This window comes from Tamandua tetradactyla, chromosome 2 (assembly GCF_023851605.1).
Source record: "Tamandua tetradactyla isolate mTamTet1 chromosome 2, mTamTet1.pri, whole genome shotgun sequence".
Lineage (NCBI taxonomy): Eukaryota > Metazoa > Chordata > Mammalia > Pilosa > Myrmecophagidae > Tamandua > Tamandua tetradactyla.
Window position 1 is genome coordinate 33,402,121 of NC_135328.1, and position 24,415 is coordinate 33,426,535.

Below are 24,415 nucleotides of genomic sequence, written 5' to 3' on the forward strand. Positions count from 1 at the left end.
CCCCTGTGAAGCCATCTGACCCTGGGCTTTTCTTTGTAAGAAGATTTTTTTTAATGACTGATTGAATCTCTTTACTTGTGATTGGTTTGTTGAGATCTCCTAGTTCTTCCTGAGTCAGATTCACTAATGACATTTTGCCTAGAAGTGTTTTCCCCTCCATTTTTCCAGTGTGTTGGTGAGGTAGTTAAAAAACAAGAACGACTTTTCTACTTCTAATTATGCCTAAGAATCACCCCCAGTGAACATTTTTTGTTGCTCAGATGTGGCCACTGTCTCTAAGCCAACACAGCAGGTGAACTCACTGTCCTGCCCCCTAAGTGTGACTTGATTCCTAGGAGTATAAATCTCCCTGGCAATGTGGGACAGAACTCCTGGGATGAGCCAGGACCCAGCATTGTGGGATTGTGAAAGCCTTCTTGACCAATAGGGGGAAGATAGAAATAAGACAAAATAAAGTTTCAATGGCTGAGAGATTTCAAACAGAGTCAAGAGGTTATTCTTATGCAATATATATATATATATATTCTTTTTTAGTTTATGGTGTATTGGAGTGGCTGGAGGGAAGTACCAGAAACTGTTGAGCTGTGTTCCAATAGTCTTGATTCTTGAAGACGACTGTATAAAGATATAACTTTTACAATGTGACTGTGTGATTGTGAAAACTTTGTGTCTGAAGCTCCTTTTATTCAAGGTATGGACAGATGAGTAAAAATATATGGATAAAAATAAATGAATGATGGGGGATAAGGGGTAAAATAAACTGGGTAGATTGAAATACTGTGGGTCACTGAGAGGGAGGGGTAAGGGGTATGGGATTTATGAGTTTTTTTCTTTTTCCTTTTTATTTCATTTTCCTGGAGTGATGCAAATGTACTAAAAATGATCATGGTGATGAATACACAGTTATGTGATGACATTGTGAGTCACTGATTGTACACCATGTATGACCTGTATGTGTGCGAAGATTTCTCTATAAAAATATATTTTAAAAACGCAGCTTTTGCCAAAAATAGCCTAGTTAGATTCATCATCCTTTTAGACAAATATAACTCTGAAAGCCCTCTTAAATACACTAATATACATTTGTTTTAGCTATATACAGTTGTTACATTTAAGTAAAAAAGTAACTTATTAAAAGAATATTGGGTAAACTCACAGAATCTCAGGAAACCCAGAGAACAAGGCTAGGAGAGTACAGAGCCCAGAGAACAGCGCCCAAATCACGGAGTATCTCACGGTCTCCTCTCAGACCGCAGAAAGAATCCCAGGAGACGGTACCCCTCCTCCCCAACTGTGACGCCAGAGCAAGAGGAGGAGCCAAGAGCAGGCCCCGCCCACTGCGGTCCGCCGCGCTTGAGACCCGGGAGGGCGCTGACGCAAAGGTGTGCCTGGAGCGGACTTCTGAGAACCGCAAGGACCCAGAAGGTCAGGGTTTCTTCCTGAGATATCACTAAGGAGTGTGCTGCTGGGGGCAGTAAGAGAGGGAGAATAAGAGCACTTCACATCTGCAGGCCTCCCACAAGGCACTGTTCCATAAACCAGACAACCTGTGAACTGGCTGGAGATGCTGGAAGGCAGATTGAATGAAAGTTGTCCCCTCACTGTTGAATTATCAGTTTTCTCTACAGACAGTCTTTAGAGAAAAGGGGGAGGATAAATGTAGTTCACAGAGCTGGGTTATCTAGCAGATATTTTTTTCCAGGCTGGTCACTTTCAGACAGTTGCAAGGCTACACTAAGAGTTTCTACTGCCCAAGACAAGTCTGAGAAGCTATGAGGAAGCTTCGTGGGGGAAGGAATACCTTAGGATGAAAATTATAGGGTTGGTAGTGAAAATAGAGACCTCAGCACCTTCCAGACTTCCCACTGTAAATATCTTCTGCCGAGCCTTATGAGATCAGGGCTCATCGGGGACACTTTTCCAAGATTGCCTTGAGATGGCACCTCTTGAGACACTGTCTGAGCCTTTTAAAGCAATATCCAAAAAAAAGGAATCCTCAGAGCCACATGTTCACGTAAGTCTGGATCCTTAAAACATCATGAAGAAAAGCACCCTGGGCATTACCCTGATGGCTGCCACTGCTCTGCAGTTCAGCCCCATTGCTTGGAGCCGCTAGAGGTGGGCTGGAAAGCACGCTGTGCTCGTGCTCAGGCTGGAGGGTCCTGCCGGTGGGGTTTTGAGTCCTCCTTTGCCACTTTCTAGTCATGCAAACTTGGGCAGGTTCCTCATTAGCAGCATGAAAATAATACAAGTACTTCCCTCATAAGGTTGCAAGAATGAAATAAAATAATATTTGGCACACTCTTGATGTGATGCTCCACATGGAGGAAGTGTCCAGTAAGTATCGTTTATTCTCTTTTATCAAGAGCAAACTTACCCCATTAACCTACCAGCCAGGTAGGAAATTTTTGTTGTTGACTTTCGTTTTCCTCGGTTGTAATCGTTTTCAGTGCCTTGATACTAAACACAGAATGTTGTAGAGTCAGACACAAATTCATATAAAATTTTAGCCTCAAGCACAAAGATGTCAAAGGTCTTTCCACTTTGTGCTAGCCACTTCACGCATCATCCCTAGGCCCTGGGTCGCAGATGGGGAGGGCACATTTCTGGATCAAATTCTTGCTCGCTTTCCTCTGCCATGAAGGAGATTTGGGTGGGCGAGTTTGCTGAGCACAGATAGAATCCTTACAACGAGTGTCACCATCACCTTCCCCTTAACAATGGAGGACCAGAGAGAGAGCTGCCCAAGAGCATCCAACTAGCAGAAAAGCCAGGATTTCCAACCCTTTTAAGCCAACTCAAAATACAATGCCTTTCCCTCTGCCACCCCTGCCAGGGCCACCTCCAAAATCTGAAGGGCCAAAGGTGATTCTTTGTTCAAAGTTTACGAAGTAATTTCCTTCAGGTGTCTGAGTATTTAAACATTGGCTCTTCTGACTTCTCCCCCTCCCCTCCTGAGCATTCATTTCTTTCCTGCAAATAAGCAAACCATAATTTTTAGCTTGAAATTCTGCACATTCAGCAAGATATTTTTGGGCATGGAGGTGGATTGTAATGCAAATGCCCTTGATTTTCTTGGGACTCTTTCTCCCATGAATTTTTGTGAGTGATAGGTCCCCTGGAAATAAATATACTTTTGATAGCGGAAATTCTCTTTTCCTTTGTGAAATGTACTTGGTAGCAGATACTTCCATTTTGTGGGATTTGCTTAATAGCTCAGTGTCACACAGGGCTCAGGCAAGCAGGCCTGTAATGTGGTGAGGGCCCAGGGTTCGTAGGACCCAAAGAGATTCCAGGTGGGGGTCAGGCTCTTGGCCAAGACACAGGAAACTAGAAACTGAGGTCGCAGGAGCCAGGCCCTGCAATAACCTGGAGGTGCCTGAATAGATTCCAAGAATAGAAAATAGAGTCAAGGTGAGCGAGGGTGGAAAAGGGGAGTAGAGAAGAACAGAACTCAGGAGTGGGACTCACATCAGGCAGCTGCCATTTATTATGTCCTTTGTGTTGAAGCAGCAGCTATCACAGAAGTCGTGAGTAGAGCCTTTACTAAGATCTGGCCACCACATATAGCCACCATCCCTGTCAGAGCCCTCGGTGGTGGGCAGCAAGCTGCCTTCGCCACTGAAATTCCTGGGTGTATGAAGCAGCTGCGTGTGGTGCTTTCCCGCGTCAGGTTATTTAGGATTTGTGACAAGGCCAGCAGCCTCTGCCAACGTCATGGACTATAATAGTATCATCTGCATCAGGGGAAAAGGATAATACATGAAGAAAAAGCAGAGCTGTTTGGGGTAGTGCTTTCCGCTACTTTCAGAATTCTCTTGTAGTCAGAGCCACTCAGCGATATGGACTCTCAAGGAGAGGTGAGCTTCCTGTCTCCACCAGTGTGCAGCTTCTAGCAGGGCTGCCTGTGCAGAGCAGGTCTGGGCTAGATCTCTGCTTTGGCTGCAGCTGCGCTGAGATGCTGTGGCTGTCCACGCACATCTCTCCCTGCAGGACCCCCTTCCGTTGTCTTTGGGGTCGCTCCCTGGCTCTTGCAGCTGGCCCTGCCTGCTTCAACTCCAGTCATTTCACCACGCTGCCTGCTCTTCAGGTTCCCTCTTGCTTCTAGGCACTTGCTCCTTCACTGGTTACACTCATGTCTCCTCTTTGTCCTTCCTCTACTTGACCCCTGCTCATCCCCATGTCCCTGATTTGTGAAAACCTTCCCTGAGCCCTGAGAAAAGCCTAGGTGTCTCCTTTGGGTTTCCATAGTCCCTCGCTCACGGTGAGAGAAATGTCTACCTTGTTCATCTTTCTTTTCCAGGACCCAGTACTGGCACCTGGTGAGTGCCAATTACATATCTGTTACATGGTGATTTTGAAGTGGTTGAATGTTTACAGCCACTGATGCACTGCTGCCTGTTCCCTCAAACCTTCCAGCCAGTCCCTTTGGTAGCCCAATTGAAAGTAGAGATTTGGTTTCATATCTGACTTGGGACACTGAGGTCTGAAGTCTAATTAAATGTTTTTAATTTGGGTTTTCCCCAGATTCATTCTATGAGTAAGGAGAGGGTAACTTCACCCAATTTTTTTTAGAAGGTTAACTGAGGCAAAAGTAGGAGAGATTGCCTGTCTTTTACTCCCAGTAAGAGGAGAGCATCCTCTATGCATAGCAGAGTTGTTATTGAACAGTCACTAATAAACATACAATTGCTTAGTCCATGCCTTCAGCATAACTGTAAGTCAGAAAATACTATGAGTTCAAAATACATTACATGGGAAAATGAACTAGTGATACCAGCAAAATTGACTCGGAGTCCACAACAGAGAATGCCAGGTCGAGAATGGATGCAGTAGAGAAGATGAGGCAGGGTCCTAGGGTGATAGAATCCAAATGACACCAAACAGATCCTGAGTCAGAAAGCACCACTGAGAGCATGGCTGGGACCTGATAAGATCAGAATACTGACTACAGGGATTCGAAAAGAAGAGACCTGTAAAGTGCACAGTACAAGAAGTGGAAGAAACAGGAAATGATAATTCATCCAAAGGCAGGAGACAGAAATCTAGAAGCCATCAACCAAGAAGGCCAAGCCTTGGACATACTGGACAAAGAATTAAAACAAAAACAAACGATCCTTGGTATGCTCAAAGAGATAAAGGAAAACACAAAGAAAGAGTTGAAGGATATTAAGAAAACAATGAATGAACAATATAAGAATCTCAATAAAGAAATGGAAATGTTAAAAAGGAACAAAACAGAAATCCTAGAGTTGAAGGCCACAGTAACTGAAAGGAAAATGCCCTAGGAGGTTTCAACAGCAGATTGTAGTTGATAGAAAAAAGAATCAGAGAACTTGAAGACAAGACATTTGAAATGATTCAGGCTGAGGAAAAAAGAATTAAAAAACAAAGGAAAAGCTATGTTTGTAAGGGAGGGTTATAGGGGAACTCTTTATTTTCTACATTATTTTTCTGTAAAGCTACAACTTCCCTAATAATTTTTTTAAAGACTAAATTTCATTACAATTCAAAGATGGTTCAAATTATTCAATTAATTTTAAAGAGTAATAGATTTTAGAGGAAGATCATGATAATCTCCATAGACGCTTTCCTTAAATAGTACAAATCAGTATACCTAAGGTAATATATAAATTCACTACAATCCCAGTAAAAATACCAACAGTTTTATTTTGAACTCGCCAGCTTGATTCTAAAGTTCATATGGGAACAATAAAAAATAGCCAGGAAAATACCAAAAAAAAAAAAAAAATTAGAGCATTGGCCAGGGGAATTTAATATCTGACCTACCAGATATTAAGACATAATAAGAAAACTTCTAAAATTAAAATAATATGAGATTGATACATAAATAGACATATCAGTAGAACCGGATAAAACAAAATTCTATAACCCATGGAAATTTGATGCTATGAAGAAAGGAATCTCAAGTCCTTAGAGATATGTGAACATTTAAAATAAATGGTACAGAAAAAAAGAGAAGAAAAAAAGGCATAAGATAACCAGTAATCACTTGGAAAAATATAGAATTGGATCCTAACTTTACACCACAATGAATTTATGGACGGCTAATGGTAGCTAGGAGGATAGTCCTGTGATATCACATGTACAATAAGATAAGAGTGGCAGAATCTAGGTGCTGTGTATACTCATGTTCACTAGGGGCCTCTTTCAAATTTTCTAGTGATTTGAAATTTTCATAAAAACACGTTAAAAAAAATGGGTAAAGTATAAAAGACACAGGAGCTTGCTGGAAGGGGCTCCCACTTGCCAAATCAGGATTAAGTATCAACACCAATATTGAAAGTAATGAAGCAAAGCACATTGCATTAATAAAAAAAATCCACGAGTCCTAGTGAATATGTAGAGAGAAGAGAATCTCAGATGCCAACATTGAAGGTAACCAACATTCCAACTCGTTACTCTGAAACTTGGTAATTGTTTTGGTTTGTTAAATGCTGCTGGAATGCAATATTCCAGAAATGGAATGGCTTTAAAAAGGGAGTTTATTGAATTACAAGTTTACAGCTGTAAGGCCACAAAAATGTCATACAGAGAAGGATACCTTGACTCAAGGGACACCAGTATCTGTCACATGGGAAGGCATGTGGTTGGCATCTGCTGGTCCTTGTTCCCAGTTCTGTTGCTTCCAGCTTCTGATGCCAGTAGTTTCCTCTCTAAACATCTGTGGGCCTTCACGTAGTTCCTCCAGGACACAACTCTGGGTTCTGACTTGCTTAGCATTTCATGGGAAGGCACATGGCGATGTCTGCTGAGATCCAAACGTCTCTGTCTAGGCATCTGCTCTCTCTGTCGACACTCCAATCATCTCCAAATGTCTGCATCTCTGTTGGCTCTGAAGCAACTGTATTTTCTCCAAACTGTTTCCCCTTTTAAAAGACCCCCGTAAACTAATCAAGACCCATCTTGAATGGCCAGAGTCACAGTGGGTCTTGTCACGTATCCATGGAGTAATCTAATAAAAAAAAAAAGTGGCACCCAAAAAGGAGTGGGTCAATCCCCATGGAAACAATCTAATCAAAGGTTTCCACCCTGCAATAGCAAAGGCCATGGCTTTTCTGGGGTGCACAACACATTCAAACCAGCACAGTAGTTAAAGAGAAAGAATCACCTACTTGGCCTTGTTAGGAAGATCTAGAACCTGGAATTAGAAAACCACATTTTCCAAACCCCCGTGATCTGGGTGAGGATCATCAATGTGATGTCAAACTGTTGGAAGAAAAGTTGTTGAGAAACAGGGTATTGACACTGCCAAAATATCGCCCTGTAGATTATTTGCTGACTGCCCATGGTGAAGTCCACTCTACACAGGGTCTAGGGTTCACTCCCTTAACGAGTGACCAGAGTGTCAGTGGGAAAATCTGATGTTACCAGCCTTCTGTCGTGTGGTCTTATATGAAGTGCTGGCCTCACCTACAAGTCGTCTTGTCAACACGTTGTCCCTGAATTGAATCTTATCTTTGACCCCAATTCCCAGTTTATACAAAATACAAGGGATAGAGGAAAAAGTTAAATGATACCACAAGGGAACCATCAGAAAACTCCAGAATGTGGGACATTCTGCAAGGAAGCTGGCCTAGCATTTTCACAGAGTCAATAAAGGCCCATGTGTGAAGGATGTTATAGATTAAAACAGACAGAAGAGATATAAAGACCAAATGTAGCATATGCACTTTGATTGGATCTTGGTTAGGGGAAAAACTATAAAAGACATTTTGGAGACAACTGAGTAAACTTTAATGTAGACTGGTATTAAATAATATACAATTACTATTGGTCTTCTTAGGTACAAAATAGCATTTGGGTTATAAGATAATTTTTCTTATTTTTAGATGCATGGAGAATGAAGAACCATTATGTCTACAGCTTATTTCAAGTGATCCAGACCAAAAAAACAAACAAATACATATATATATATATATATATATATATATATATATATATATATATATATATATATATATATATATAGGCAAGCAGATAAATAAGTAGGTAAGTAGGTAGATAGATACAGAGTGATAAGTAGGATAAAGTATATGACCAAATATCAAAACTGAGCAATTGTTGAATCTAGGTGGTGGGTTTATAGTTGTCTCAAACAAACTTGAACAATTGGATACATAAATATGGCCTAAGACTCAGATTTCACAATCAGTTGTTGAATTCCTACTATATGCCAGGGTCTCATCTCAGCATTTTCCCATTTGCAATCTTATTTAATTTTCATACCTGCCCTTGTATGTGGGTCTTACTCTTTCCATTTTGTGAACGAGCAAATGGAGCCTCCATTTCTTGACGAGTATCACCAAGTGTAATTCAAATCCAGGTCTGTCTGACCCCAAGTCCCAAGTTCTTTAAGCTGCAACCTTACAGAGGAACTGGGCAAAGGGAGACAGTAACTTAAGCACAACTTAGAGAAAGGCATGAGGAAACACATTAAGTTAAAACCACTCCAAGTCTATTCCAAGCACTCCAGGCAGAGGACTTGGGCTGGACAGGAAGCCTGGTGAATGGGGTGCGCTCTGGCCCAGTAGCTCTTCCTGACTGGTAGGGTATGTGGCAGTAGAAGATGAAGGGACAGGCAGAGGAAGTGAGCTAGTATAGATGCTTGGGCCAGGTCACAGCAGGTCTTGCGTGCCATACTAAAAGTATGGGCTGTCTCTTGTTAGCAATAGGAAGCCATGGAAGGTTTAAGAAGAAGGATGTGGTCGGAACAGTGACACGTTCACCCCTTTCCTCTTCCCCAGTGGAAGGCCATTCTAAACCAAACAAACAAAACCTACAGAAGAAATTGGAGCAAAATTATAAAAATAAAAATGTTTTATTTATGAGCAATGGCCAAGTGGAAAAAAAAAACTTTAACTAGATTAAAAATTGATGTATGAAGAACCACTCAGTGCCTTGTAATAACCCTTAGTAGAGAGGGGAAAATGAAACGCTATTTCATAAAAGATTGAAGCTCTGGGATGCTCAAGGTTTGAACACAGGCAAAAAGCCCTCCTGGCACCGCGGTTCTTTAATAAATTGGAGTGTTTCCATGGGAGGGAGGCTTCCTAGGGAGCAGGCACTGTCTGTGCTGGCTGGAGATTGGACTTCGTCCAAGGGCTTGGGGAGCCACCACGCCGGGACAGGCCCTTCTGCTCTCACCACTCAGACTTGGAGGGGCCACGAGGGCCACAGCGTCCTGCATCTGGACCTTGCTTCTGCCCTCGTCGCCCCCATCAGGGGGGCACCTGCCTTTTCTTCTTCAAAACACAAACAAAGAAAACAGTCATCATTCATTTATTTCTGACCGCAAAACCAACATATGTTCGCTGGTAATTTGGAAAATATGAGAGAGCACAAAGAAGAAAATAAAAATCACTCATCATTTCACCACCCAGATATAGGAAATATAAACATTTTGTGTAAAAATTTCCAGGCGTAGTTATATACTTTTTCTTCTTCTTTTACAAAATGTAAGCATATTGAATATGTTATTTTGTAATCTTCTCTCTTCACCTAACAATATGCTACAAAAATTTTCCCCATATAAATGAATGGTCTTCTATGATGCCATGTGAAATCGCAACTAGTTCCCTTTTGTCAGATGTTTAATTTGTTTCCAATTTTATTTTAATTACAAATAATGCTGTAATATATACGCTGAACACAAATATTTTTGTGCATTCTGCTTTTCCGTAGAAAAATAATCTTTTGAGATGGAAGATCACGTGGATTTTGTTCCCCGGGAGCCTTCTTGCCCTGTAACTCCCACCCACTAAGCAGTGACCTTTACTGTCAGGGGCAGGAGTGAGCAGCACCCAGGGTCTAGCCCCAAAAAATCACTGTCCCACTTAACGTCAAAATAGTTTTGAAGGGGGTGCGAGGGTAGTTCAGTGGTAGAATTTTCGCCTGCCATGTGGGAGATCCGGGTTCGATTCCCGGTCCATGCACTCCCCCGCCTCCAAAAAAAGAAAAAACAAACAAAACAATCAAAAAACCACAACATCAAAAATTCAACAAATGGTGCTCAATAAAGGGATACTCACATGGAAAAATAATGAACTGCGACCCCACTATACAGCATACCAAAAAAAAAAAAAAAATAGAGTTTTAGGGCAATAGCAAGTTAGCAGCCTTGAAAAATAGGTTTTGTTGAGAAAAAATAAAGTTCTCTAAATTCCAAACACTTCTTTTACTGTCAAGAACAGAGCCTGGTCATTGCAGATTATGGAATTTTCCCATAAAGTCACATTATAGACGATGGATATCAATGAGGTAAATCCCCATAAGACAGGAAGGGGATGGAAAGGAAAGAAGACCACGAGAGAAAGGATGGAAAGGGGAGAGAGGCTGAAATGGCGTGGCTCCTCCCCCAAGGTGGACATTCCCAGGCTGAGGGCAGGAAAGCGGAGGATGGTAGAAGGGCCTCATACTTATGGGTCAAGGGCTAAAGCAGGGGTACTGGCGCCCTGTCTTCCTTTTATTCTTCTGGGAGGCAGCAGCCTTGGGGGAGCACCCGACCCACAGCGAGCAGCTGCAGGGGATTCTGGTGAGGAATAACTACACAGCACGAGTGCCCGGCTCCCCGTGTGCATCAGTAGGGCATGCAGAGTGTCCCACTACCCTTGAGGGAGCCCAGATGAGGGTGACAGGATGTAAGTTCACCATAGGTGCCCTCAATGAGGGGCAAAAAAATCCTGTAGCAGGTGGCCAGAGGATAGACCACTGAGTCTGGAGACTAACTAGGCTCTGAGCCAAAATGTAAGGGGAGTAGCACCAGCGAGAGCCATGAAGTAGGGACCTGGTCAGCAGGGAAAGATGGCCAAACTTCCTGGGAGCAACCATGAAGCATTTCCAGGCCATTGTCCTCTACACTGAGGTGTCTGATCCCTCCTGTTCTTGAGCAGCAGTCACTGCCCTTCCCTGTCAAGGGGCCTTGTCAGACGCAACCCCGGCCTTCCAACCCTCTGCACTGGAAATGCATCCACCGCACACCTACTAGAACTCACTTTCCTGGCCACTGCATCCCATCATGGGACATCATCTTCAGCAGTGATACAGGACTCACTGTCCCCCAGGAAAACTTATTCCATGTTTGCATCTAACAAATTGTTTTTTCTGAAGTGGCTTTCAACCATTGACCTGGCCCTGTGTTCTTGATAAACTACAGCAAATATGTTTTCTCTTATGTATCAGCTCCATGGTCACTCTCCATGAGGAGAGTATAGGGCACTGTGTTGAGAAGGATTCTAAGGTTTAATCTGGGCTCTCTGGGGAGTGTCTATGCTCCATTAGTGATGACTGCCATGGGCTTGTGCGGGTTATCTGCAATCCCTGCTGTAAAGCCACATAGAATAAAAGTAATCCAGCTTTCACATGATCACCGTGGAGCTACTGAAGCCTGGGTGGGCTTATTTCCATCTCGCCTGCTGTTGTTCAGGTTATACAGCCCTTGTCATTGCATTGTCCCTTAAGTGATGTGATTTCCAGATCCTACATTCCCTCTGGGCACTTTCCTGTTGGCCCCTGTGAAGTGGGGCACACCGACACAAACGTAGTCAAGCGTTCCTTCAGAGGTCTTCAAGCACTCTTTGAGCATTTAATGAACATCCACCATGTTCCAGAGTCTTACTTTGGCGCCAGTGTGAACAAAGAGTACAACTGTACTCCTATCCTGTTTCAGTGTAGTTTGACCAGTAAGGATGAGCGTGAACCTGCTTCCCATCTTATTTTGGCCACAAGGAGTCTGTTAAAGCAGTTTGAATCCCTACCTGCTGAAGTCCTTGAGGGCTCTGCATGGCTGTCACTGTCGAGTGCCATCAACCAGCCTTGGACCTCTACGTGGGATTTGAACTCAGGACAAGGCATCCCTTTTGTCTTTATCAATTCCATCTTATTCAGTTCACCCCGTGTCTCTTGAGATCTCTGTGTCTCCATGTGCTGCCAGGCAACATTTGTGCTCTCAGGACAGTTTTGATGGGAATAAATGGACTTCATATGACACCAATTTCTAAGAGGGTGGAGAGGTACCCACCAGCAGAGGGTACCTCTCTGCAGTGAATGTATACTCATCCTTCCTTCTTTCATCTGCCTCCTGCACTGGGATTCCTCCCCTATGGTCCAGCAAGGTTGGAAACCCACAAGCATGTGATAAATCCCACATGCATTAAAGAGTCACTGCGCATCTACTACGTGCCAGGATAAACATATGAGTGCACAAAGGCCCTAGCCCTTAGGGAGCTTATATTCAGTGAGAGAAAGGGGGAGAGGAGACAGACATGAAGCTTAATAAATTAAATTATATTACGTGTTGGAAGGTTGTAAGTAGTTTGGAGAAAAAAATATGGATTGGAGAGTTGATGGTGAGATGGCAGTTTTCAATAAGGTGGTCAGGCTGGGCATCAGGGGAAGGTGACATTTGAGCAGAGACTTGGAAGAGGTGAGGAAAAAAGACATGGATTTCTGGGAGAAGAGCCGTCCAGGCAAGTCCATGCCCGGTGTGTTTTAGGAACAGCAAGGTGGCCAGTGTTGAGACACGTGAGGGAGAGGGTGGTAGGAAATCGGGTCAGAAAGCAGTGGGGGTGGATCTGTAGGGTGCGCTGCCCCCGTGGGAACCTGGCTCCTTCTCTGGGTGAGATGGGCAGCCACTGTTGGGGGCGACGGGATCTGCCGTCGGTGTTTAAGAGTCACTCTGACTACTGGGTAGACAAAAGAGGAAGGGACAAGAGAGGAAGTAGGGAAGCCGGGCAGGGAAACCGGAAGTGGAGACCAGAGGAAGTCATGACCTGCCCAAGGTCACACGGGAAGTCGGGGCGAAGGAGGAGAGGACCCGTTTTCCTGATCTCTGCTGCTCGGGGCTCTTCCCCCTGCCCCTTGCCGTGGTGGGTGCCCCCACCCTTCAGCTCCAACACAGTCCACTTGGCCGGAGTCGCCGCAAGCCAGTCCCCAGAGCCCGCGTGAAGCGCTCATGAAGAAATGGCGAGAGCAGCTCTGTGATTACAGCTTTAATTTTGCACTGATTCAACACAGCTCTTCCCTCCGGCATGATTAGGCAGGTACCATTACCATTTTGTAATGAGATTAATGAGAGAATTCATTCAGAAGTCATTATCTTACCTAATAATGACCTTACTGATTACTGTATCTCCTTCAACTAGGTTACTGATTTTGATGAAAATATAATAAATATAGCTTGCAGCACCTGGAAATTTGTTCTCTGCCTGGAATAGTTCTGAGGTGAAGACTTATTTTTAAGAATTTCTTGAAAGTGATTAAATATTTTGGTTCTCCTGAGGCGGTATTTCTGTGTTTTCACAGATGACATTTTTGAAATGTATGAAATATTTGATGATAAAATATTTAATAAGCCTGGCGTTCATATTTTTCAGACATCTGTTTCTACTTTGAGACTGTCTGAATGTGATTTTACATGAAATTTCTATTTGCATGTTGTGTTGGTTTAAGAAAAGGGCTTGTGCTATGCATGACATATGCGTCTCATAAAATAATGAATGCCCGCGCCTCACAGTCCAGAAGATATTGTACAAGAAGCATTGTGGTCTGCATATTAAAATGCATCTAAGCAAATCATTAAATAAAAACAGAACCATTTCCAGAGGGGGATAATTCAATTCAACTCTTATTAATTGAGGACCTACTATGTACAAAGGTACTGGGGAGAAGGGATTCTAAGACATGGATTTTATCCTCAAGGTTCAGATTCAGTAAAAGTTTAAGTTCCTACTGCGTGTCCGCTTTGTTTAGACTTGCCATCTCACTTGTGAGAGCCGGTGGTTCCCGGACACAGGTGCTGGACTTAGACATAAGGGTTTGACACTCTGCTTCATCCCTTGCCAGTCATATCAACTTGGGCAAGTAATTCAACCTCTCTGTGCCTCAGTTTTTGCATCTATAAAATGGAGTGAATAACCAATTCCTTGGTTTTGTGAGGATGAACAGTAAAATGAGAGCACAGATTCTAAGGGGTTAGAGGGCTTGCTTAAGGTCACAAGGGAGCAGTGGTAAAGCTGGGTGTCCCTGCACCCCAGACTCCAAGCATCAAAACCTGTCTCTCATATCCTCCTGTCTCCTGTCCCTTACGTTCACCTTCGCTTTGAAAACAGAGCAAGCCTCAATTTTGGGACTCGGTCTAAGCCCCTTTTATGCTTTTCAATAAATCTAAATAGTTATTCTATGGAACCCGCTTTACTCCCTGTTCATCTTAAGCCACGTGTCACCTGCAAAGATGGATGAGTAATTTGGGAGTTTGATTGATGTGGGTTTTGCCTTATGACTTTCCTTGAAGTTAATGAGAGCCATGTGTCCCAGATCCATGAATCACCCCAGCTAGAAATGCTCCATTAGAAGGAAAGAGAGAACAAAAGATTATCAGGAGGCCAGGAAAGTGCTGCACTTGGAACTATGAACTGATGGCAGCAAAATTCCTCATTTGGAAGTGTGGGGGGTGGGGGTGGGGGTGGGGGAGAGGCTGCAAAGTGCACTGGAGTTGGAGTCAAATCTACCCCCTGCTCTGCTACTGATCTTGCTCTGGGTTCTTGAGTTGTTTTTCCTCATGGGCCTCAGTGTTCTCATCTTTAAAGTGGGGCCAATAATTCCTCTTGCTCACAGGGCGAGAACTTATACCATAGCTGACTATTATAAAGTGCCAGCCATGTGTCAAGTCTCTTCTCTGTGCTTCACACACACTATCACATCTTCACTAGGATCTTATGAAGCATCATTACCCACGTTTTGCAAATAAGGAAACTTTGGTACAGAGAGGTTAGGCAACCTGCCCAAGACCACCCAGCCAGAGAGTAGCAAAGGTGGAATTTGAGCACAGGCTGTCTGACTCCAGAACCCTGGCCTGTTGTCTCAGCCTATATTATCCTGTAGATATTAAAGTGCTTTGTGCACACGTGACACTTGTCATTATTATTATTATATAATTCATTGTGTCCTGATTCAGGCTCCCAATGAAAAAGGGAGATCAAAGAACAAGAAAATAAATGACCTTGTAGGACAGTGAAAGACAAATCAGGGGGCAGATGGGGTGGATGCAGCATCAGCACAAGGATTCCTTGTTACCCAACTAGGGAAAAGGAGCAAAGCCGGAGAGAGAGGCACTGCAGGAACAAGTTATGAAAACAAAGGGGCAAAGCTCTAAATCCATCATGACCAGACCGCATCCTTGAGTTTACCAGAATATGTAAATCTGAATAGGAAAACTCCTGGGTGGGACAAGTAGATAAAACTTGCTGTGTTCAGGTGCTATGTCAGCCAACAACCCCAACATCACCCTGGGCTTGTCAGAAATGCAGAATCTTGGGCCCTGCTCCCAAGGCCCACTATATCAGAATCTGCATTTTCACAAGATACCCAGGTGATTCTTTTGCACGGTAAAGCTGGAGAAGTCCTATTCTAAAACCACCTGCTGACACTTTGCTGGACCATGGGGCCAATTCAGAGGAGGATATTTGTCATAGGAAACAGGTCTCATTTGAGAGATGCCTAATTTATATTTGCAAAGGGTGCAAAATCAGGGAAATGAAGTCACAGACAGTATGGGGTGCACATATATGGGGGTGAGCATGGAAGCTGGAAACAAAAATGCATTTTAACTCAGGGCAAGGAGAACTCCTAGAGTGCAGAGACCCACCAGTAGGAATGGACCAGTGGGGTCCATCTGAGGGCTGACACCCCTGCCCTGTGGGACTTTGGGAAAAGCCAATTACGGGGCGATCTGTGGACGACCGCCCAGGGCACAGATCCATGCAGGAAGCTAAGGCACCACTGGAATGAATTGGTGAAACGGAACTTGGTTTCTCTTCCACCAAAGCAGACAGCGCCCTCGGGTGGAAAATAAAAATAAAACATCTGTCCCAAGCACAACCCTATATTCCCTGGGTGGTTCACTGTCACCTTCAGTTAAGCAGTGCTCCTCGGGAGGAGGCTGTTTACCGGGAATAAGCAACCTACTTCATTGCCTAGATCTAAAGCCCTTTCATATGCCTGCCAAAAAGCTGTTGGGTTGAGAAAATTGCAAAGGAAAGTTGAAGAGTATAAGAACCACAGAACAGTGGGAAATGTTGTCAGGTATTTTTCAAAATGTTGACACCACCTCTGCCCAAGGAGGTAAATTAGTAAGTAAATTTCTTTTTCCCTACAACTTTTATTAATATAAAATCAGTCTCTCCCTGCCTTCTTGAAATACACTTTAGACAGACAATTAAGGACACGAGTTGAAAGGATTGCCAAGTAAACTGCCAGCCTGGACCACCCATGCCCTTAATCCAGCTCTGCCTTTAGGCAAATCTCATCACCATCCTGTCCCTTCCTTCTCACCAGAAGTAAGAGACTTAAGGGACAATGTGAATTTTGAAAAAACCACAATGTTGTACCTCAAAACTATAAGCCTGAGAAAGGAACATCTAGACACAGCAGAGCTGAAAACGGCCCCAGGCAGAATCACTAGTTCCTGCTCCCAGGTGAAGTGTCCTGGGAAAGAAAGTTAGCTGAAAGGAAACAAGGACAAAGAAGAAACCAACAGGGTTGAGAGCCCTGTGGCCTTTACACCAAACTCTCTGCCATGACTCTTTCAATAAACATTTTGTTAGGAGCTGCAGGGAACGTGGGGATGTTTTAGTCTAATGTTTCCCCCAAAGGGCTTGCGAGCTACCTTTAGCAGCTAGTGGCCAAAAAACAGAGTTTGGAGTAGTCAGACAGCTTCCAAAATTCTCTGCCACTAATGTCTGGGTGACCTTAGCAAGTCACGGCACCTATTACGGTACTGGCTTCCTTGCTTACAAAATAGGCAAAACAAATCCGGGCCTCAGGGTTCGTAAGGCAGAACCTTTGTCCCTGTAACCTCAGCTTCCATGTGGAGGGAAGGTCAAGAGCGGAACATGTCTGGTCTCTCACCCCAGGCCTCCCCCTTCCCACCATGGAGGAGGAGCGAGTTATCTGGTGGCCGCCACCGGGCAACAGTTCTCAGTGGGTGGAATTAATTTATTAAAAGGCCGGGAGCACCAGAATGCTTCTTCTTTTTGTCCCTCTGCTCCACGCTAAATCAAGGCAGCAATCCTGAGTAAGTGGGTGTCTCTGAAGCCCAACCCTCTGCCCTAGTGGGCTGTCCCCAGGTCTGGATTAGAGCAGTGGGGTGCAGCGCTATCAGCAAGGCTTTGACCAAAGATCTAAGGTCCCGCTCTCCATCCAGTGTGTCCGAGAGCCAGTGTCGATCGCCAGTCCTCAGTCTCTTGGATGCTATTTCTCAACTGACCCTCATTTTGAAAGGGGGGGAAAGAGAGGTGTTTTCACTGAACCCCAAAAGCCTAACAAGGGCATTATGGAAAGAAAATGAGATAGGTATTTAAAATAGCTGCATCATAATAGGCGTCAATAAAAGGTTACTATATAGTCATTTGGCGCAATTAGTTTCCCAGAAAGGGGACTTTTTATTTAGACCCAAGAGATATTAAAGTGGTGAATAGAGGCCTTCCTGGGGCCTAAAGCGATGAGGAAAGAAATGTTAGGGCATTTTAGACAGAAAGACATGAGTAAAGTTATCAATGTGGAAAACATTTTTCAATTCATTGTAAGCTCATTGCCTCAAAATTGCCCGCCATTTGTCCATCTTTAACATTGCCTTCTGTCTTGCCAGATTGGTCACTTCCTCATCTTCATCCATCCCAGCTGGCCTTTTTGTCCTCACAGCCATCATCCACAGCCACCAGTTCTCCCCCTCTCTCATCATAATAGACAGAATAAAGACGACATATCCCAGCCCCCCTTGCGCTGGATGTGACGAGGGAAGCAAATGTGATGTGTTGAAACTTCCAGGTCATGCCCTCACAGGGAGGAGGTCTGCTTGCCTGCTTCTCCATCCTTTCCATGTTGGAGGACTCATGCCTGCCGTTTTGCTCAGAAATCTTCCCTCACATAACAATGACAAATGGCAAGCCATCTTGGAACATGGGGACAAGGATACACCTTCAGGACACAGAACAGGATAAAAGGAATCTGCACTACAGACGACTTTATAAAGCAGAGCCTCCATACCCACTAGGGCTTTTAGGTGAGAAAGAAACGAGCTCTCCTGTGTACGCTAGTATTATTTGGTCTTTGTCATATGCTTCTAGAATTATCCTAATCACTACGAGTTACTTAACCAATACTAGCTGCTTCACCATAAGGGAAGGTCAGTGATGTGTCTTCAGGGAGAGGAGAGAGCATGGATACAGACCCAGACGCTGCATGAATTCAGAGACCTAAAAATAGCTGGGTGTGTCTGGGAGCAAGTGTGGAGTGGGGGGAGAGTGGTGAAAGAGAAGGCTGAAGAGACGGTCGGGGTCCAGCTCATAGAGGGTCTTTTATGGAGGTTACAGAGCTTGGAATTTACCCCAAAGGCAATGAAAAGTCATGGAAGTGTTTTGGACAGGTTAGCCTGTGTTCGGTAATGACACTGAGGCCCCAATAGGCAGGAGTTTGGAAGGCCCAGCTTTGAGGCCTCACAGTGAGGCCTCACAGTGAGGCTGATCTGAGCCTCAGGCCATGGTTACCCGCCTGCCCCTTGAGGACCATCCCACACTCTGCTCTAAGACTTTGAGCCCTAACTAGGGAGGACACACAGACTAAAGAGGAAGTTGGGTTGCATTTGTTAGGAAGGATTTGTCTCAACATTAAAATAACTGAATTTCTATGCCCCTCAAAGCTATATCCCTAGCCATTTTTATTATTATTATGTTTCTAGAGCACTAAGTTGACCCATAAAAAAACCAATAGGAAAATTCTAAATAAAACCATTAAATGTGTCCTTGTCATTGGGCCTTCAACAATATGGTGAAGCTTATTCTTAAATGTTAAGGTACCATTGGCGCTCCCTGATCCCTGGCGCTCAGGACTGCACTTGCAGACAAAGTCACTGAAGGGCAAGAGGCCAGTGTAAGCCACTTTGTTCACCCTCATGTTATTTTAACCCCCCCTCCCCCACCTTCTGGAGGATAGGAATGACGTCCAGTCACTTTTATACTCCCCTCAAGGTCTAGAACAACCAGTTGTGCCTTGTAGAAGTTCAGTAAAGCTTTTTAAATCAGATCAGGCTAATTTATTCCTCAAACTTCTGGTTATTGAAGTTTTACTCAATTAGGCATTACAGTTTTTCATCCAAGTTCATATGTATGAAATAAGTATAATAATTTGATGGAATAATGGTTTTTCTGGGAATTATTTCTGTCCTCCACGGAGCCACTTCTTCACTCTCATAAATCACACTTAACAAAAAAGAAAGGGGAACATTCCTTGTTACAGCGATTAGCACCTTGTTTCTATTTTTTCCTAGAAAACAAAATCAAGATAAATGCTAGGTGTATTTATAAAATTTTGAAAGCAGCAGCAATAGTTTGTTAGAGAAACATACTCCAGCATACTGCTCCCAGTGTGAGAGCATGCTGTAGATATGTATTGACACTTGTAATCATTTTAGGATAATTTCCTCATCTATCAGGGCAGAGAATCAATAGATACTGTGTCAGGTTGAAAAATGGTTTAAAAATTTAAATGATGGCATATACATAATGTATAGTCAAGATAGCACTGTTCTTTTTTGCTTTGGCAATTTTCACTACCACCTGCCTCTTGCTCCAAATGCACAGCAAAAATAGATAAAATATAAAGAGAGAAAATTAAAAAAAAAAGACCTTGCTCAAAACCAAGAGAAGCATTTTCACCTACCAAAGATGAAAAGAACCACCAAGGGGTAAGAAGGCTGTGGTGATAGGCCTCCTGGCTTGAGGTTAGGAAGCAAGCAGGAGGAGTAGGTATTTGGATCCTAATGTATAACTGGGAATACCAACCTCTAACATGAGGTGACTCACTGCTGCAAATGAAGGGGTTCCAGTGGGTACACCTTGCTCATGAAAGGAGGCTGGAAAAAAATCTGCTGACAGCTTCCAGTGTTATGTCACAACTTAGGGAGAGAGGGGAAGGATAGAGCCTCACACCTAGGACCTCAGTCAAGCTGCTGACCAAGTAAAAGTATCTGAAATATCACCAATGTCATCACTGGGTTGGAGCCTGAGTCTCCTAATATATACCCGGTTATGAATTAAAAGCCCAAGGTGGGGAGGAGGGGAGAGCTGCAAAACTGCTAGACAGGGAGAAATGAAGGGAGAGAGAAAGAATATATATAGAGAGAGATCTCACACCCAAGATCAATCTGCAAGTCAAAATTCAAATACTCCTGATAGAAAAGTTTTGGTAGTGGGTAAAGGTCATGGGAACACAACATTGCAAATGTAATATCATTGAAATGTTTACTAAAAGATGGTTAAAATGAAAAATGCTATGTTATATATATATATATATATATATTTCCACAATACAAATTTTAAAAAGAAACACAAAGAGATGATGTCAGAAAAATGGCAGTGAGGACCTCCAGAAATTCTCTCCTCCATAAAAGCAGGGAGAAAACTGGTAAAAATTGTTAAACAGAATCAACGCTTCAAGAACTCTGGAAATTAACCAAAGTCTTGAAGCAATTCATGAAGCATTTTTTTTTTTGAAGAAAAAAAAAAACAGCTAAATTTCAAAAGAACAATGAACATTGTGGTGTTTTATTTTGCTCAGTTTCCATTCCCCATGTTCCAGCTCTGTGGTAGCCTGGAAAATCAACAGCATGTACTTACAGTAAAACCCAGAAGCCAGCCCAGGCTTGGGACTCCTTCAAAGTCTCATTTCCGGAGAAATGCCATTTCACCTGTCTGGTTGTTCCCTGGAAGACTCCACTTAAAATGTCGTCTTTATTTGACATGACTTGAAGCTCAGTGTAAAAAAAACTTTTCCCTGGGGGTATTTGTTGAAAACTATTATAGGCAATTGATTAACTTTGTGGCTGCTCAAGGCAGTACACAACAGTTGGAGGAAACAATAGGCTAAACAAAAAGCTTAAAAGGAAAAGCTGGGGAATGAGATGCACATAAGATCTCTAAAAGCCCAGACATATTCTGGAAATCTAGAAGGCCAAACACTAGGCTGTGTGCGTGCCTAGGGCTATGGGAGGTTCAGGTAAAACCTGAGAATGCCTTACAAAGCTCTTACCACAGGCTGATCTTGGGACTTTGCACAAGCAGGAAGTGAAACCTAAAACAGAGTTAACAACTGCCTGGCTGAGTGTAAAAAGCATGCTCCAACATGCACACACAGAGTCCCTTTGGGAAAAGAGAAAACTAATTGGTTCCAGGTGTTTAAGAAAAACTCTATCCAGTCACTATCTCACCACTAATTGTGCAGACACTTAGTGGCCACATACCACAAAAAATACAGACTGTAGAGAATTAGTTCAGAGAAGTCACTAAACAAATGAACAGCACAATAATGAACCCTGGGCAGGGGGAAGAATCTGATTTGCAGGGTTGCCAAAATATATTCTAAATTTCTTATTTTCCACAACAAAATAACAAGACATATAAAGAAACAAGAAAGTATGACCTACACTCAGAAAAAGAAGCAAACAATACAAACTGTCCCTCAGGAATACCAGCTATTGAACTTATTAGACAAAGACTTTAAGTCAGATATTTTAAATATGTTTAAAAACTAAAAGACACAATACTAAAGAACTAAAGGAAAGTATGAGAATGATGTCTCACCAAATAGAGACTATCAATAGAAGGTCTCTATTTCTTACATTAGAAAGAAATAGTAAAAATGAGCTAGATGGATATTCTGGCATTGAAATGTAAAATAACTGAAAAGAAAAAAATCACTTGGAGGAATAAACAGCATATTTGAGCTAGAAGAAGAAAGAACAAGTGATTTTGAAGAAAGTTCAATTGGGATTATCCACACTGAGAAATAAAAAGAAAAAAGAATGAAGGAAATGAACAGAGCCTGAGAGGCCTGTGGGATACCATCAAGCATATCAAATACACAGAATAGGAGTTCCAGAAGGAGAAGAGAGAGAGAGAAATTAGCAGAAAGAATATTTGAATAAATGATGGGTGAGCATGTCCCAATCTTAATGAAAGACATTAATCTACACATTCAAGAAACTCAACAAACTACAAGTAGGATAAGCTTGAATATATCCACATCCGGACGTATAAGCAAACCATTAAAACTAAAGGCAAAGGGAGATCTTGATGGCAGCAAAAGAGAAGCAAGTCATCATTTACAAGGGACCCTTAATAAGATTAACAGCTGACTTCTGATTAGAAATCATGGAGGCTAGACTACCTATAAGCATGCCTAAGAGTTACTTCTGGAGGACCTCTGTTGTTGCTCAGATGTGGCCTCAGTCTCTCAAAGCCCAACTCTACAAGTGAAATCATTGCCCTCCCCCCTACGTGGGACATGACATCCAGGGGTGAAAGTCTCCCTGGTGATGTGGGAGATGAGCTCCAGGCATGAATCCAGACCTGGCACTGTGGGATCAACAATTACATCCTGACCAAAAGGGGGAAAAGAAGCCTAATTAATAAAGTATCAGTGGCGGAGAGAGTTCAAACGGAGTTGAGAAGCTACTCTCGAGGTTGCTCTTACACTTCAGGTAGACCTTGCTACCTATCATAACCTGCCAACCCCCAACCAGGACCATTCCAGCCAATCCTAAAAAACACCTAGGGCAACATATAAGATTCCACAAAGGTTCCAGGCACTAGAGTAACTTTCCAGAAACCTACAACCTCCAGATGGGTCCCTGGTCCAGGTAAGTCCTGAAACCTAGAGGGCCATCCTCTCCAGAACATCAGGTAGTTCCATTTTCCTATCCCATATTAGTGGCAGACCCTTCGAATATCAAAAATTTAGAATTGCCATAGCCTAAACAACCCCAAAGAGAGGTATAGAAAGGTCAAAGGTGATGGTGGAATTGTATCTAGAAGATAAGACTTAACAAATGAATATGAGTGCTGACTCATTAAATTGATATCTCTTTTAGTCTTCAGTATTTTAGAGTAGCTAGAAGTAAAAACCTAAAATTGTGAAATTGTAATGCTTATTAAACTCTGAAATACATTCTATAACTAATTGTGGCACTGTGCTTTGAAATTTATAGCTTTTTGTATATATGTTATTGTTCACAAAAAAAAGAAGGAAAAAAAAGTTGATTGTGATGATAAAAAAGTATTTAAGCCCTCTAGTCTCCTATATTCTGGAGCAGCTAGTAGGAAAAATATTAAAGGATCATATGGTAGCCCATGACAAACTCTGGGATCTGTCCTGTAACTACTTGTTGAAGAATGCTTTGAAAACTATTGCTTTTTTATTTCTTTGCTTTGTATACATGTTATATTTTACAATATAAAAAGTTAAAAAAAAAAAAAAAGAAAGAAAGAAAAAGAAATCATGGAGGCCAGAAGAGGCTGGGATGATCTACTCAAACTGTCAACCAAGAATTCTATAACTGGCAAAAGTATCTATTAAAAATGAAGGAAAAATAAGAAGTTCCCAGATAAAACAAAGCAGATATTTTATCACTAGCAGACCTATCCCATAAGAAATACTAAAGGGATAACTTCATGTTGAGAATGAACTATACGTCACAGTAATTTAAATCCACATGAAGAAATATAGAATACCACGTATCCCAAAAAACATGTTTTTAATCTTAAACCACATCCCTTTGGGTATGAACTCATTATAAACAGGACCTTTTAAAGATGTTATTTTTTGTTACAGTATGGCCAACTGAAGTAGAATGGGCTGAATCTGCTTCAACAGAGGCCTTATAGAGAGAAATAGAAGTCACAGGAAATAGAAAGGGGAGGACAAGGCCATGTGCTGGAAGCAGAAAACAAGCCAAGCTACATTGCTGGCAGCAAGTACAAGAACAATGTCAGCCCTAGGAGAAAGCAAGCCTTGCCAATATCTTGACCTTGGACTTCTTCTAGTCTTAAAACCATGAGCCAATAAATTCCTGTTATTTGCAGATGTACTATTTACTACCCATTGATCTTTCCATCAAGAAGAAATTTGAAATAAAAGGGTAGAGGGTATTGCAAAGAAAATGACGAGCACAAAAATTGGCAAAATATTTTGGCAAATTTAATGAACTATTGACTGCATGACAATAATCCCATTATTTCTTGGTATTTAAGCAGAAGTGAAACTAGATACCTAGATTGCAGTAAGTGAGGAAGATTAGTTACTGAATGGTGAAAAAAGTGTGCCAATATCCTTGACTTGTTCAAAAAATGGCTAAAGCTATGGAATAACTTTAAATTACACTAGAAAAGTGAATCATTAAATATGAATGTTAAAAATTTAGAGGTAGCCACTAAAGGATATAAATAAAATGCTATCTTCCAAATCAGCAGGGACAAAAAGGATGAAAATATTTAGAAAATTGAATTAATTCTGGAAAGAAGAAAAATATGAAATAAAGAAGAAACATAAGAAAAAGAAAACTAGG

General features: G+C 42.4%; 1 long non-coding RNA gene across 2 annotated transcripts in view; it reads left to right on the top strand.

Moving 5' to 3' along the window:
• The first annotated feature begins 1,146 nt into the window (after nt 1–1,146).
• LOC143668063 (uncharacterized) overlaps nt 1,147–24,415 on the top strand; it is a 28,473-nt gene continuing 5,204 nt past the window's right edge. The window contains exons 1-3 of one of the 2 annotated variants that reach the window (XR_013168276.1): nt 1,147–1,425; nt 7,854–8,013; nt 17,666–18,079. This is a non-coding gene — a long non-coding RNA (uncharacterized LOC143668063). The remainder of the gene's footprint in view (nt 1,426–7,853; nt 8,014–17,665; nt 18,080–24,415) is intronic. The other variant, XR_013168277.1, reaches the window with a different exon arrangement.